This window comes from Carassius auratus, unplaced genomic scaffold, assembly GCF_003368295.1.
Source record: "Carassius auratus strain Wakin unplaced genomic scaffold, ASM336829v1 scaf_tig00214282, whole genome shotgun sequence".
Taxonomy (NCBI): Eukaryota; Metazoa; Chordata; class Actinopteri; order Cypriniformes; family Cyprinidae; genus Carassius; species Carassius auratus.
Genome location: NW_020527593.1, coordinates 352,070 through 367,958, shown reverse-complemented (window position 1 = coordinate 367,958; position 15,889 = coordinate 352,070). Strand labels below are relative to the sequence as shown.

At 35.7% G+C, this 15,889-nt stretch overlaps 1 protein-coding gene across 1 annotated transcript in view; it reads left to right on the top strand.

Annotated features, from left to right (window-relative positions):
* The window catches only part of LOC113091748 (CUB and sushi domain-containing protein 2-like), a 269,603-nt gene that overhangs the window by 119,979 nt on the left and 133,735 nt on the right, over positions 1-15,889 (top strand). The gene's annotated exons all lie outside the window — the stretch shown is intronic.

The following is a 15,889-nucleotide window of genomic DNA, read 5'->3' as shown; positions in this document are numbered from 1 at the left end:
GGTGAGATTAGATATAATGAAGGGAAATGTGAAAAACGTACATTGCGTTGTTTTCATATGGATTACTTTATCACAGAATATTTGTTTTCAGCAGCAAGCAAATTAGTTTAAAAGTAGACATGTCAGGCTTTCTATAGATACACCTCTCATGTCTCTTCGTTGAGTATTTACTGAGTTACAGTTCATTATAATACCAAGACCAAGGCTGCAGACAGCACACCTTGTTTGTTATCTTTATTTTATAAATGCACAGAGTTTTGTTGTTATTATGTCTGTATACAAAAAAGTAGACCCTTTACAGATTCGATTGATGTATTGCTCTTATCTCTACAGTCAAAACTGAAAGTGTAATTTAAGATCTCTTCGGGGGTTATCAGGAGAAAATGCCTCATAAGAGGGTTAATTACTGCCTCAATTTGGCGTAGAATGGAGGTGATCAGTTTGTGGCACTGCTGAAAATCCTGCTGAAAAATTAAATAAAAAATTCAAAAAGCTGATCTGCAGGTGTTTTGAGTTGATTAGCTGATTGACCATATTCTAATTTGTTGTGAGTTGGTGGTTTGTTTGTTTGTTTTTTAAATCTGAGCCAAAATAAACACAAAATTAAAAGAACAAAAGACTGCACTGAATTTATTTAATACACGAGTTTCACAATTTGAGTTGTATTACTGAAATAAATGAACTTTTCCACAACATTCTAATTTATTGAGATTCACCTGTATAGTCTTATTATACCTTATTATTTGGCCTTATAGCTGAAATAATGGGCACTTTGGACTTGGTAATTGTGTAACATCCAATGTAATATTGTGTCTGAACTACACAATCAATAATATAGTTTCACTGCTGAGAAGCTACATTACTTTAAAAAAAAATTGAAATGTCTAGCCATGGGGTAGAAAATAGGCTAATCACTCTTGTTTGTGGTTAGAAGAAACCACAGATGGGTTTGCAGCCCAGTCTTAGTTATTATCCAGAGTAAGTGTGTGTGTGTGTGTGTGTTTGCTGCCCTGGCAGATTGGATTTTACCATTAACATGTGCATGAAATATGAGCAACACTGTTACGCAACAGCATACAATTCATTTTTCTCTGCTCGCTATTTCTTATTCATCCTTGAGTGACTATGAGGTATTGACTGGAAACTCTGTGCTGACATCGTCAAATGCTTTGCCATTGGCTTTGCAGGTACAATCTGTTAAACATGGAGAATGTGCATCATCTGCTAGAATCTTCATTTGTTCAGATAATTCTCAATTCATCAAAAGGCTCAATGGGTCTTCAGTTCAGAATAAGGGTTTTGTGTGGATTTACTTGGGCACTGTTATGGATTTGATGTGGCATTTGTAACATTGTGGTGTAATTATTACTATTGTGGTAGTTACACTCGGTCACTTAATGTGTTTGGCAGTTTATTTAATATATAATTTTGTCTCTACAAAAAAAAAAAAAAATCTACTCTTTATGATCTTGATGATAATGTTGTGGATGCTATTTTTAATGCACTTTATTACTTTTTTATTATATGTATTAAATGTAATTTTTACTAAATGATGCCTTTTTATGTTTTTTTAATAAATACAATTTAAAACATTTTACAATTATTATTATTATTTTTTTTTGTAATTAATGAATCAATAAAAAAATGCAGATTGAAAAATGTATATTGACTTTAATCATGATTAATCAATAATGAATTCTAAATTGCTGGAGTAGACACAGTGTTAGGCCCACCCCAAATGGTCAGTTGGTTGAGCTGCATGATGGCGCCCATCCCAGACCACTACCGAAATTGAGATTTATACATTGTCTGAAAGCTGAATAAATAAACTTCCATTGATGTATGGTTTGTTAGGATAGGACAATATTTGTCCTAGATACAACTATTTGTTATCTGAGGGTGAATCAACTTTGAAGTTGTCCAAATGAAGTCCTTAGCAATGCATATTACTAATCAAAGTTTTGATATAGTTGCAGTAGGAAAATTACAAAATATTTTCATGGAACATGATCTCTACTCAATATTCTAATGATTTTTGGCATAAAAGAAAATTTTTGACCCATACAGTGCTTTTTGGGCTGTTGCTAAAAATATACCCCAGTGACTAATTTAAGTCTTATTAGGACTGGTTTTGTGGTCCAGGAACACACACACACACACACACACACACACACATATATATATATACATGTATGTATGTATATATGTGTGTGTGTGTGTCTATATATATATATATATATATATATATATATATATATATATATATATATATATATATATATATGGGCTGTCAAAAATAGCGTGTTAACGACGTTAATTAGTTGTTTGCTGTTAATTAAGTCAATTTTTTTTTACGCATTTCACGCATGCACAGTGTGACAAATTATTCAGGTCAGGAAAGTCTCGTCGATCTCTGAATTCTCAAGATAGTAAAAAACACAGAAGAAAGCTTAAGTTTTTACCCCAGTTACTCTCAAATACATTACAAATACATTAAATAAATAAAGACTGCAAGTGACGTCGCTAGCGGAAGCACAAGTGTCTTAGAGTGCAAGTCTGAGAATGCAAGTAGAAATTGCAAGTGACATTGTAATTTAGTTTCTTTTTTCTTGTCTTCACCACCTGGCTACTGTTGTAAAATGTTGAAAGATTCAAACAAAAAAGTTATCAATAAATAGAAAAAAATAATAATAATAAAGACTGCAAGTGACGTCGCTAGCGGAAGCACAAGTGTCTGAGAGTGCAAGTCTAAGAATGCAAGTCTGAGAGTGCAAGTGCAAGTCTGCAGCCAGACCCTTCCTCAAAAAAGCACAATGATGCAAGGGATGAGGAGAGGGTAGCATCTTCTGTGTAAAGTTTTTCTATTACATCACACAGTAGTGTGTGAATTTATGCCAGCATTGATAAAGCACAACTCTCTCATACCTTCAGCACTCATTCATCTCTATATAAAAGCTTTACTACCACTGAACGCCCCTGTGGATACCAAGCTCTTCTCACTGTACTCCTCCTATAGCAACAATAAAACATGTTGGAAGCTTTTGGATCTGAAATGATTGACTTGGTCTCTTGAGACCAAAGTATGGATTCCCAGAAGTTTCTATTTTGTAAATATGGGCCTTAGAAGAGGTTAAATGTATTTATTTTGCTTTGACTACAGTAGGTAATTCTAGTGGTGACAACAAGCATGCATGTCACTTCTGCAGCTGTGTCATATTGTGTGAGATATAAAGTGGCACTCTTTTTATAGCTTTTGCTGGCTCTGAGACATGTGCATGTTATTTATCCTGCTGTTTTTCTATCAAAAATTCACTCAACACTAAATGAAAACTTAAAGGGAAGGAGGGTGAACCCATTTTTGCAACACAAATTTGTATCACATTGATAAGAAAATCTTATTTTGCTGAATAATTTTGGCATTCTTCTTTGGTAGCTGAGCAAGCAGGCTTGTTGGAACATTATATCTTCAAAGAACCCTAACATGTCTTCTAAGTAAAGAGTAATTGCTGAATTTGTTAAGTTTTAGAGGCGGTGTACTCATTTATGCTGTGCACTGTGTGTGTGTGTATACGCCTTTGAACTTACAGTATATATATATATATATATATATATATATATATATATATATATATATATATATATATATATATATATATATATATATATATACACACATATATATACACATATATATAGAAAGAGAGAGAGAGAGAGAGAGAGAGAGAGAAAGAGAGATCCATGTTGTTTGCCATTCAAATGTGCATATGCTGTTGTAATTCCATGTGGAATGATAATGTTGTCTATTAAAAACATTGTTTGTCTCAAATATATCTTGGAGAATATTTTTGCTTGATCTTTTCACAATCTGAAAACTATCCATTCATAAAAAATGCATGAAGTGGCTAAGTGTAAATTCCTCTCTCTCTCTCTCTCTCTCTCTCTCTCTCTCTCTCTCTCTCTCTTAATCCACTCATATTTTGGAGATGAGTAACAATGTTTGCTTTAATCAAAGTTGAAAGTGAAAGGTTTTTATTGTCATATGTTACAATGAAAACCTTGAATGCTTCTCCACACATTAGTATGACTGTGTAAACCCTCCAGTACAGTCATTTTAATCTCTTCAGGGTGAAACACTGTCAAAGTTTGTGTGTATTTGCATGCTTGTTAACCTCCAGATCTTCCTACAAGGTCATTTGAATAATAAAGTGGTTACTGAAGGCCTCTATTGAGTCCTCTATTAAACTTGTATTGCCTGCTTAACCAGCAGCACAGAAGGACATAAAAGTAGGTCTGAATGTGAATGCCTTAATGCTGTGATCTGTTTAGCATTAAAAACAATTGATGCCTGTGATCCATTCTGTCACTGTAAATAGAAGAGGCACAGTGGGAGAATTAGTTTCAGTCAGAAATAAATGTGCAGCACATTTATTTCAAGATTATGAATGGTGTAAGTGTCCACAGGCAAAATTCTTTGACAGCGGATGTATTGAATCGAGAACACATGAACATGCAAATGTAAATGTAAATGCAAATGCAAAAAAAAAAAAAAAAAGAATTGTAGAAACAAGTGAATTGCAGACTTTGACTCTGACATTGAATTCACATATTATCTGGATGTTTTTTTTTTTATGCTTTGCTTTTGTTAGTTTGAATTTTCAGTTGATTTAAAATTTATTGCATACTCCTTTAGCATCTTTGCTTAAATCTTCAAGTATCTTGAATCTTCACTGGACAAAACATAATGCTATACCATCCTTCCAGAATAAGTTATGAATTAATAATGTCTGAATGAACAATGTCTGTATATTTGTATAAGTTTGATCATGTCTGTCTATGGTTAGTTAAGATTAGTACAGTGGGAGTAGAGATATGTAATGATGCCATGATGATGTATTGAACATATATGAATAAGCTGTGATTAACCAGAAATGTTATATTCCTATGTATATATTAATATATAAAGCAGATTCATATTCCCTCACCACACCCTCTTACCGACACACAAACGTGTGAACACACTGTCCTGTCAAGCCCACACCGTTGTGATTTTGTTATTTATGGTAAAATAGCAATGGCTGCTTTTTATGGCCCTCTTTTATGGATCCTCTGGGAAAGCTCAATTACACAGCTGCATTCACAAGTGACCTTGGAAGCTATTTTTTTTTTTTTTTTTCAGTTAAAGGGGGGGTGAAATGCTCGTTTTCACTCAATATCCTGTTAATCTTGAGTACCTATAGAGTAGTACTGCATCCTTCATAACTCCAAAAAGTCTTTAGTTTTATTATATTTATAAGAGAAAGATAGTCTGTACCGTTTTTTCCCAGAAAAACACGAGCGGCTGGAGGTGTGACGTGTGGGCGGAGCTAAAGAATCATGAGCGCGAGTAAGCTTTTGCATTGAGAGCCTGTGGAAGCTGTGACATTACCGTGAGGGAAAAACCATCATCCAAAACAAACCATGGCTAACAGTCAGATTCATAGGTATATTTATGGTCCAGAATCAGATCCAGAGGCTGAAATTGAACAAGAGCAGCGGCAGCAACGACTACAGCAGGACGTCTCTATGTGGCATGTATTGAAACTGACATAAAGTTCCACTTTATGTAGTTTTTTTTTATTTTTTTTTATTTTTTTTTTAGATGTACATGTGGAAAGTGCAGTTTGATGACAACATCGCATGTTGTTTACTTGATGTGCTTACGCGCCGATAGCTAAGTTAACAACACAGAGATATTTGAAGCAGTTTTACTCACCGCCTGCGGTTCCAACACACGATCGTGACCCTTTTTCGTTGGGACTGCATTATCCTTAAGAAATAAACGATATGCAAATCCGGCGTCAAACTGGGCCTTGTTTGTAAAACAAGCATCTTCGAAATGCAGGGAACAGACAAAAACACTTGCACAACTCTGTTGATGCTCTGTGAAAGTAAACTCCATCCACTGGTCCCTTAATGCTGTTTTTTTTTTTTTTTTTTTGGTAATCTGTGCAGGGTTGTCTTGCCCTGGCAACCAAAAACACTTCTTTTGTGACATTTCGCTCTCGCTCTGATCAGTGAATTGCTCTGCTATACGGGAGCACGCGCTCTTCCGGGAGAAGTGCCCTTAGGACCCATATAACGAAATTCCGCTCCTTCTAACGTCACACAGAGCCATACTCGAAAAAAAAACTTTCCGAAACTTGTGACAGACCGGAAGGAGTATTTTTGGAACAGAAATACTCCTTCAAACGTACAACTTAATTTTTGAAACTTTGTCCATGTTTAGCATGGGAATCCAACTCTTTAACAGTGTAAAAAACTCAGTATGCATGAAATAGCATTTCACCCCCTCCCCCGAAACTACAAATCCAAGTGAATTTGGTGATTATGGTGAGGTAGACAAATAAATAATTGTTATTTATGGTTTCTGTAACCTTAATTTTTATTATTATTATTATTATCATTAAACTTAGCAAAGGCACATGTGGAATAAGGTCATTTTTGCTGCTGCATAATTTTCTTTTTTTTTTTTTTTTATAGACGTTCTATAGACATTGCACTTTAACAAGTAATCTGAATGGCAAATATATGTGCAATATTTTAAACAAGCCCTCATTAACTGAGTTTAATGTTAGAATTCTCATTCTTGTTTCTTTGGCGGTGCATTGGTCTCGTCATGAGGCGCGTGGTTCGGATCGCTGTATGACTGATGCATCCATTCAATTCAACTTTACTACAAATACATGTTGAAACACCTGTTTTGAATACTTTATATTTAACATTTTCATTTATGTCCAATATTAGTGTTAAACTGCTAGACTTTAATTTAAATCTACTATTGATTTTCACCGTTGACTGATTTTGCAGAACATTTAGACTGATAACTTCCGTGCCTAGATGCAGCAAATTTGTCACAGAACGCACGATATGACAGTTGTGTCCAACTTCTGTATAGAGTATATGAAGTAGCTGTTTTAAATACAGTATTTCTATATTTAACATTAGTTTATAAGTATGTTTGAAAGTATATATATATTTTTTTTATTATTGGTAATTCCATAGGCTCTCTCTCTCTCGCTCTCTCGTGCACCTGTGTGGTTTAAAACACCAAATAGTTATGCTATGACAAGAACAAAGAGTCTCTCTCTCTCTCTCTTGCTCCACCCAGGCACGATAATATTATGTATCGTCGATCTGATCTGATTTGAAAATCTCCAATCACTTCATCATTTATGGATTTTTTTTTTTTTTTTTTTTTTTTTTTAATGACCCATCCCAACTTGCCATGCAAATAAAGTGACAATTTCTTTACCCTCCCAAATCCGACCTGCGGGTAACCCGTGGGGTCCGCAGGTTAAGAGATGACCCACGCATCACTAATAGACATCTCAGTCGAAGATGAGTATAACAGAGTATTTTGATTTCTTACACGTTCAGATATTTTTCTGTAAATGTCTGATTTATTTGTGTTAATTTTAGAAATACTTTGTTCAGTGGGTGTTTTTTTTTTTTTTTTTCTAAGCCATCTTGTGTCATTTCTTGAACAAAAAAGAGTGTTAATACATGTTGTTAAGCAGTGCAACAGTGTGTTGCATTAATAACTCAATCACAGATTTCATTAACTCTCATATTTTGTTCAGTTTGCCCAGCCTTCATTGCCATGTAATGGCAACAAAATTAAAGAGGGAATTCAGTTTCTTGGTATAATAGATGGTGTGCACAATCATTCAAGAAAAAACATTTTTATCATATTTATAGAATTTTACAATTCAAAATTATGGTTTAAAATGATAGAAAGCTATTTTTATATTTACTTTTGGAAGATAAAAGAAAACATTTTATCATGCAATCACACTTTATCTCATAGCAGGACTTTTCCGATTATCCTTTAAATATCTCTTAAAAGCAGAGGGCTAGTGTGTGCTTGTTAAATGCTAGCTCTTGTAGAACTTGGTAATTAGAGAGAATAGAAGATAAAGTCATAAAGATGCAACAGGGTTGGTTTTGGGTTTCAGTTTCAAACACACACACACACGCACGCACACACACGTTTGTTTTTGTGAAAAGTGGGGACATCCCATAGGCGTCATGGGGACATGGGTTATGTCCACATAAGTCACCCTCTCCTTGTAATACCTATGTCATACCCATGTCATTATACAGAGTTGTGTCCTGATATGACACAAAAACAAGAGCACACACACACACACAAACACACACATAGAGAGAGAGCTTTTTAGTCAGATCTTTTGGAAAAATATTAAACCTTTAAAAGCTTTAGAGATCCAGAGTCCTTTGTAACTGAATGGAAAAGACATTTTCATTTTTGGGTAGAAAAAAAAAAGAAGAAAATAAAATCCATTTCCATTAATGAGGATGTTGGTTGATTTTGTAACTGATAGAGAGATCTAACCCTTCTGTTAATGAGACAAAAAAAAGGACAAATATTACATGATTGATCAGGTTGGCCAATATATCAATTCATCTCTACTTATGATGTACGTCTGTATGTTTATAGCTTTATGCGCCATGTTTTAGGAAGAGATAAGAGACAGACAATAACCATAGGATGTAGAAATGATCGATGAAAAAAAAAAAAGTTTGAGGCCAGGCCTGCTCCATCCAGAGGGCAATTTTTTTCAATCAGGGTCTATATTGTATTTTCTGTAAAAAGAAAATAAGGTGAAAAAAAAAAAATAGAAAAAAGAAAGAAAGAAAAGCCTACTCAAGATTTAACAATACTGTGCTGTGGAGCCAAAGGGCATCTCATGAATAATGGATGATGGTGCAATAGAAATCAGTTCCTCTCCAAACTCTCTCAGACTCCTCCCCCACATGTTTTCTCTTTCAACCACATGTGATATGTTTTTTTTTTTTTTTTTTTTATTAAAAAATATGTTACCCTTACACAGTTTGCACAGCTACTGTAATGTACAGTGTTTTTCTGGTCATTGTCATGCTGGAAGACCCATCCATGACCCATCTTCAGTGTTCTCATCTTGGCTCTCTGTAAGGCTTATGTTGCTAAAGCTACCATTATCTCTGCCTTTTTTCACTAATGGTTCCTTCATGTGCTACCAGAATGATCGTGAATAGAAATGTGGCAGTTAAAAATTGCGTTTAGAAGTCATGTGTGACATCAGCAACAGGATCACCGTAACACCGGTATGCCTGCAAGCATGAGCTTTTGAAGCTCCGCATTCATCTGAGAAGGGTTTCCAGGTTTTTCGCAACAAAACCCTCCCATTGACATGAAAAGTAATCGCGGAATTCCAGGCTAATGCAGATCTACAGTGTTTTCTCTGACATCCTTTGACAGCTCTTTGGTCTTTCCCATGATGGTGGGAGAGGTTGGAATGGAAGACACAGATTGTGTGGACAGGTTATTTTTATACACATAACGAGCTGACATTAGGAGTGACCTCTTAAAGTGGCAGGAATAATCTGCGTTTAATTTGGGCACATAATCAGTCTGTGGGAGCCATAATTCTTGCTGTTCGGTAGGGGATCAAATTCTTATTTCACTCACTGAAATGCAAACCAATCTATAACCTTTATATAATGTGTTTTTTCTGGCTTTTTTTTTTTGGGGGGGGGGGGGGTATTCTGTATCTATCCATTATAATTAACCTACCATAAAAATTACAGTCTCATCATTTCTTTGTAAGTGGGCAAATTTACAAAATCAGTAGGGGATCAAATATTACATTTTGTTTTTTTTTTCTTCAGCTTTCATTGCCACCATTCCAACTCTTCTTTTGACCTGTAATCATTCACTGAAGGCCATAAATGTGATTGGTGATTGGTAAACTCAACAGGAGAGACTTTGAAGACTCTACGTGAATCTAATAACAGTCCACAAGCAGCAGGAATAAACCACATGAAGGTCAAAGCTTTTGCCCAATGCCAAATTCTCTTGTTTCCCCAGCCCTAATTCCCAGCTCTGGACTCAGTGCTTGGGAGTCTGATTTGTTTTGTCACTTCAGAACTAGAGCACACTCTTTCCACACTCACCTCTCACTCTCTCTCGCTCTCTTATGATTCATAGTCATTAAAATACTGGAACTTTGGAGCTTTAAAGTCACCCTGACCCATGCTCAGCCACTGGGCCTGAGCAGAATATAAAACAGCGGAGTGATTGATCTGCTTAAGTATCTGCAATTAAGCCGCCACTGTGTGTGAGACAGGCACTGTGCAGTGCCACAGATCCCAAAATCAACCTCTACCACTGCAGACCACTGCAGTCTGCCATCAAACACGGACAGCAAATGGAGGGATCATACATAAAGAACTTAATCACATCTCGCCACAATTTCAACCCTTCTGTTTGACCAGCGAGAAACAGAATCTTTGTTGTTAGGCCATCTGGCTCGTTAAAATCTTCCTTTTTTTTTTTTTTTTTAACCATGTATTGATATTGAGACGATAAACTGAGTGCCGACTCGATGTCCATGAGAGTCCTGTGCCCTTGAATTCCCCACTCCGATGCTATAGAAATTTTCGATTAATCTAGGAAGTTCATTGGATGGGGATCAAGAACTCATTTGAAGCTGCACTCTTGAGGCACGTCTGAGCAAAATCTAATACTAAGAACGAGGGTGGAAAAGGGTATTGGACTTGCAGTGATGCCCTTAAAGCGTCTTCCATTAGTCCATGTTTGACTTTCAGACCTCTTTGCCAGGTGCAAATTGTTTCTCTTAAAAAAAGAAAGGAAATAAAAGAGTGAGACGGGGTGACGCCAGGGTCATCAGGCTCTTTTCAGCTTGCCCTAATAGCATATTTATGAGTGCTGTAATCTATAATGACATTTCCGATACCACCCCCGTTCTGTTACTTACACGATCCTGATTCATTCCCTGGGATAATCACTATACGTTAATGGGGGTGACTTGAGCTTGAATTGCTTTTTAACTCAAATAGACATCTCAATTGCTGCATTGCGGGATGGACATGCGAGAAAAAGAATGAGAGTGGTTCTTTAAAAAGATTATGGCTGTGGGGAAACAATGGGGGAAGTGTGTTTTATGTGCTTGACTTGCACCATCATCTTCACTACTTATATACTCATGTTTTGTGTATGTAGCTTCACTTACGGTGAAAGTAAGTCTCCCTGGTAAACTTAATTATACATATAATCTCATTGTGCAGTTCTGGCTTTTAACTCATGTCCATGAGTGCACTTTCAAGTTACCACTGTAGTATTTCCTGTCTGGTGTCAGATTGATCTGGGATATTTCCAGGCCTGCCTTTGAGTTTATCAGCTCCAACGAGGCACCTGTGAGATAATTAAATCTGTGTGAATATGAATGGGAATGGGATAAAGGTCATCATGTCTCATTTTCAAAAAATGTCCACTGTCAATCAAATGCTTTAATGATTTATTTATGGTAATGGTTGCATTTTATTTAAAATTGTCTTCTGATAGTAAAAATTTAATTTTGATTGGAAAGTTTTTTTATTTTATTTATTTTTTGAGTACTGTGTATTATAGCCAAAATTTTTATTTTTATTTAATTAAATTGTAAAATGGTTATGTAATGAATGAGACGGCTTCTGTGTGGGCAATTTATGTATTACTGTATATCCATTATTTAGATTTTATCTATCTATTAGTGCTGTCAAAATTAATGCGTTAACACATGCAATTCTTTTCCTGTTTAACGCATTAAAACATTTCACACAGGGGCAGAGCTAGGGTTGGTCATCCCACTCACAACTGCTGCTTCTGCCTCTTTTTTTTCTGGACAATAATTGCTTTTATTTAGATGCAGATTGCCTTTATGACCACATCAAATGGCAGACTTTCTAGAGGCACACTCCAACTTCGCCTCAGCACCAGATGCTAGTCAAACGAGCATGGAAATAGTACAAGTGACAAGGGAGCATCTGTAGAACTTGCGGTCAGATGAGATTATGTCAGGCCATATGTCAGTAAAAACACATTTTCTTGTCTTGTCATCCATCATACTGTGCTCGTAGCACATGCTCTTCAATTGATTGCATAAGTGCAGTGGCGTAAGCTGTTGCCTATATCAGTTCATATCACAAAAGAAACTACGAGCATACAACATGCAAGAGCATTTAGAGAGCAATAATATAATTATTGCATTGTTGTACTATTTGTTGGTTTTATTTTCATTGCTGTTGTCTTGCAATGTCAAGATGTGTTTATTTACTTACAAAGGATCAGTAAGTTTATTGTCATAATTTTATACCTTTTTGGTACACGTGTGTGTGTGTGTGTGTGTGTGTGTGAGAGAGAGAGAGACAGTTCTACAATATTTTATAATAAAAAAAAAAAAAAAAATCACATACTTCCAGTCTTTTTCTCGACTTCTGCAGTGGAGCTTCACTTTGTAAGAATTCTGTTTGTTTTGTATAATCTGGAAAGATTAAAACATTTTGACATGGTTTCCTCAGCTTTGGTGTAATTACCATGTAATTATGAAAAATATATTGTTCCTGTGTTAGAGAAAAATCTTGGCTAAGGATCAGTCAACACACTCATTTTAAAATATGATTATGAAGAGTGTATTTAATATTTCAACAAAGCTTCGGCAGCTGTTTTACAAATCATAGTTCTATACTGCGAAAAACAACAGTTCAGACAATGCTAAACTATTTTTATTGTGGAAAATATCTTGAGATCTTGCTCTCAGAAAGTGAATGAGAAAAGTAATGAATTATAGATTAATAACAGATAGATGTGAATCCATCTTAATGTGTGGAAACAGAAGCTCGATGTGATCCATGTATATCCACCTGTTCCAGAGTGGGATATCTATAGACCCCTTTTGCGCGGACGTCAGAGGTACGTCACGGCGCTAGCTGGAGGCAAAACAAACGGAAAACTGGAGGCAGCTAATACAAACCAACACAGGGTCGGCTTCTCAAGGAGTGTAAAAATGTCGTCTTGTTGTGTTGTTGGTTGCCAGAATCGACAGAGAACATTTTATATACATTGTTGTGATTAATTGTGACCGGAATTTAAGAACATGGTAAGAAAGAATAAATACAGAAAGTTTATAATTAATTTGCAGTCTTCAGAATTTTTTTTTTTCTAGAAAATATTTACATCTTAATAATAATTTACTGTAATGTCACTCTTTATTTAATCTAAGGATTTATACACCCTCAGTTTCTCTTTACTATACACGCTCGGTTTCTCTATCAGGTAAGTGTAGATGTCAGGCAACTCAATCGGAGGTAATCCTGTCAGATCGTCCATCCAATGAGTGATTGTGTACTGGTCGACCAATCTGGTTCCGTCCGTTAAAGTTAACTTTTTCAAATAATTATCACGGTCCCGGACAGTGAGTGACCTTAAATATTCAGATAAAGCAGATATATTCAGATTTTCTCCAGCCATTGTTAAAAAAAACAAGCTAAGAAAACTCGCTAGCTACCGTTTGTTCAAGTGCTGAGGGGAATCTTTCTGCCTCCAGCTAAGCCCCACCCACACAAATACGTCACCTTGTTTACCAACTGTAAAAGGGTCTATATCGGAACAAAAGCTGGCAATAACACGATAAAAGATGCAATCTGCACAGGGACTCACTTAAACTGTCTGGTGGTTGCCATCGTAAATCAAGTTTGATGTCATGTGACAAGTAGTCAGAAGTCAACGCCACTTTCATTATTCCAGCAGGCCTCAAAGGAAGAAGTGGTTCGAGAATTGGGAAAAAAATAAATAAGTAATAAATAAATAAATAATGTGCTTTAGAGGATGATAACTAATTTCAATAAAGGTGGCCCTGTAGGTGATTGATTTTGTGGAGGGCATTTATCTTGTTCTCTCCATCTTTATGCCCATCAGTTGTTGTGAAGATGGTTTTAACAATATATTGGGTGTCACTGTTTAACTGTCAACTGTATTAGGAACACAAAGTTTAGTTAGGGATCGGGCTACAAACCACCAATGTAAGGAATTTTCCTTAGTTGTCAGTTATAATCATCAAAATTAAAAGAAATAATCATTTGAAATATCAGTCTGTGTGTAATGAATTAATATAATATACAAGTTTCACTTTTTGAATGGAATTATTGAAATAAATAAAATTGTTGATGATATTCTAATTATGTGACCAGCATCTGTGTGTGTATGTATATATATATATATATATATATATATATATATATATATATATATATATGAGAGAGAGTTATAGTGAATGGTATCTTTATTAATTTACTTCTTTATTTAAATGTGATAGTGTTTGTGTATTCAGGGTGGAGGTTCACATCAAGTTCATGATCATAGCTGTAAATCCTACTAATATGTCCTTCTCTTGAAGTTTCAGCGCAGTGGAACTGAATTGTCCTAGGAGAACGAGTTGGCCAATCCCCTGGATGACTGATGAAGATGTTCTGTCAGTCTTGTTCCTGTGTCCCATGAGAGCACTGGGCCTGTTTTAGTTAATGAGCCCCAACTGCGCTAATGTGTGTTAAAATAGGACTATGTGATTCCCTGCTGCTTTAGCATCACAGCATTATGACAGGCACCGATGCATCAGTAGTGCTGTGGTACACTTCATTCTCCATGATTACACCCTTGGGCTTCAAGCTTTGACACTACAACAGGTCCACGCGCCTGCCATTTGAGAAAATCTACTCTCACTACAACACTGTGAGCCGACTTATTCACTCCGATTAGACTCAATGTGTTTCCTCCACCACTGTCTTTGTTGAGCAGGAAAATGAAAAACAGGCAAAGCACATATTTGGCCTGTCAGAAGGATGGCATTTTCTTGTGAGATGTGCTTGAAAAGGAAACGTTTTGCTCTGCGCCAGTTCTCTGGGTTTGCCATCTTCAACACAATGTGGCTCAATTTGGCTCATCTGTAATGAAAAAGCTCTTTCAGCTTTCAGCCTCTTTGCTATTATAGGGTAAATAAAGTGGTTTGGGGGGTCTTGTCGTATGTGTGTGGAATTATAAACTGTGAATCATCCAATAATGGGCATGAATATCACAGCGTATCGATTTTTTATTCCCCAAAATTCTGCCATTTACTCATTTATATCTCACTACAACCCCAATTAACTTTTAAGTTATTATTTGCAACACAAATAATCTATTTTGAGAGTTTTTGTCCCTCCATTGAAAGTCCAGGTGACCAAAACTTTGAAGATCCATTAAGGCATTGCAAAACAAATCCATATGAACCTATCAGTTTAATTCAGGTTTTATGAAGACATATGAACACCTATATGATGAACAGATTTAATTTAGGCCTTTATATTTATTTATTTTGTTCTTAATGAGTTGAAAATGGCTAGTGTGGTTACAGGTAGTGATAGACAGGATGCATTTAGGAGTAGACATAGCATATAGATGTCTTCAAGACTAATAGACATTGACTAAAAACACATAGACAAGGGAATGTTAGATTGATATGTTTATATTGGCAATCGTATTTGGCTTCAGTGTGGAGGTAAAGAGTTGCTGGTCGTGAACCTGAACTGACGAGTGAATGAATTTAATGTGCTGCATTCACAATCATCAGAAATAACTTGTCATATGCATATGTTTCTATGACATTGCATTATGACTTACTTAAGATTATGCAGATAATTAAATAAAAATCCATTGGTTTTCATCTAATCAGGGTCTGCATGTTCCTTATATTCCTTGCCAAATCATTATAGCCATTATATTGGTGGTTTGTAATTCACAAACTGTTTTGTGTCACTGATGGCTTGTGAGAGAAATATATTAAAAATCAGTGTCTAAGCCATTACGTCATAAGCAGCAGACACACGTATTGCATGCAGTTGATTAAATATTTATGATTTCGTCTGCAAAAAGAGCTATAGTGCTAGTGACTCAGACCCATTTTTATCCCCTTCGCGCTCAGCGCTGGTGGGCTTGGTTGTTCTGAGATGAAGTTGTTAAAAAATATATTATTGCATC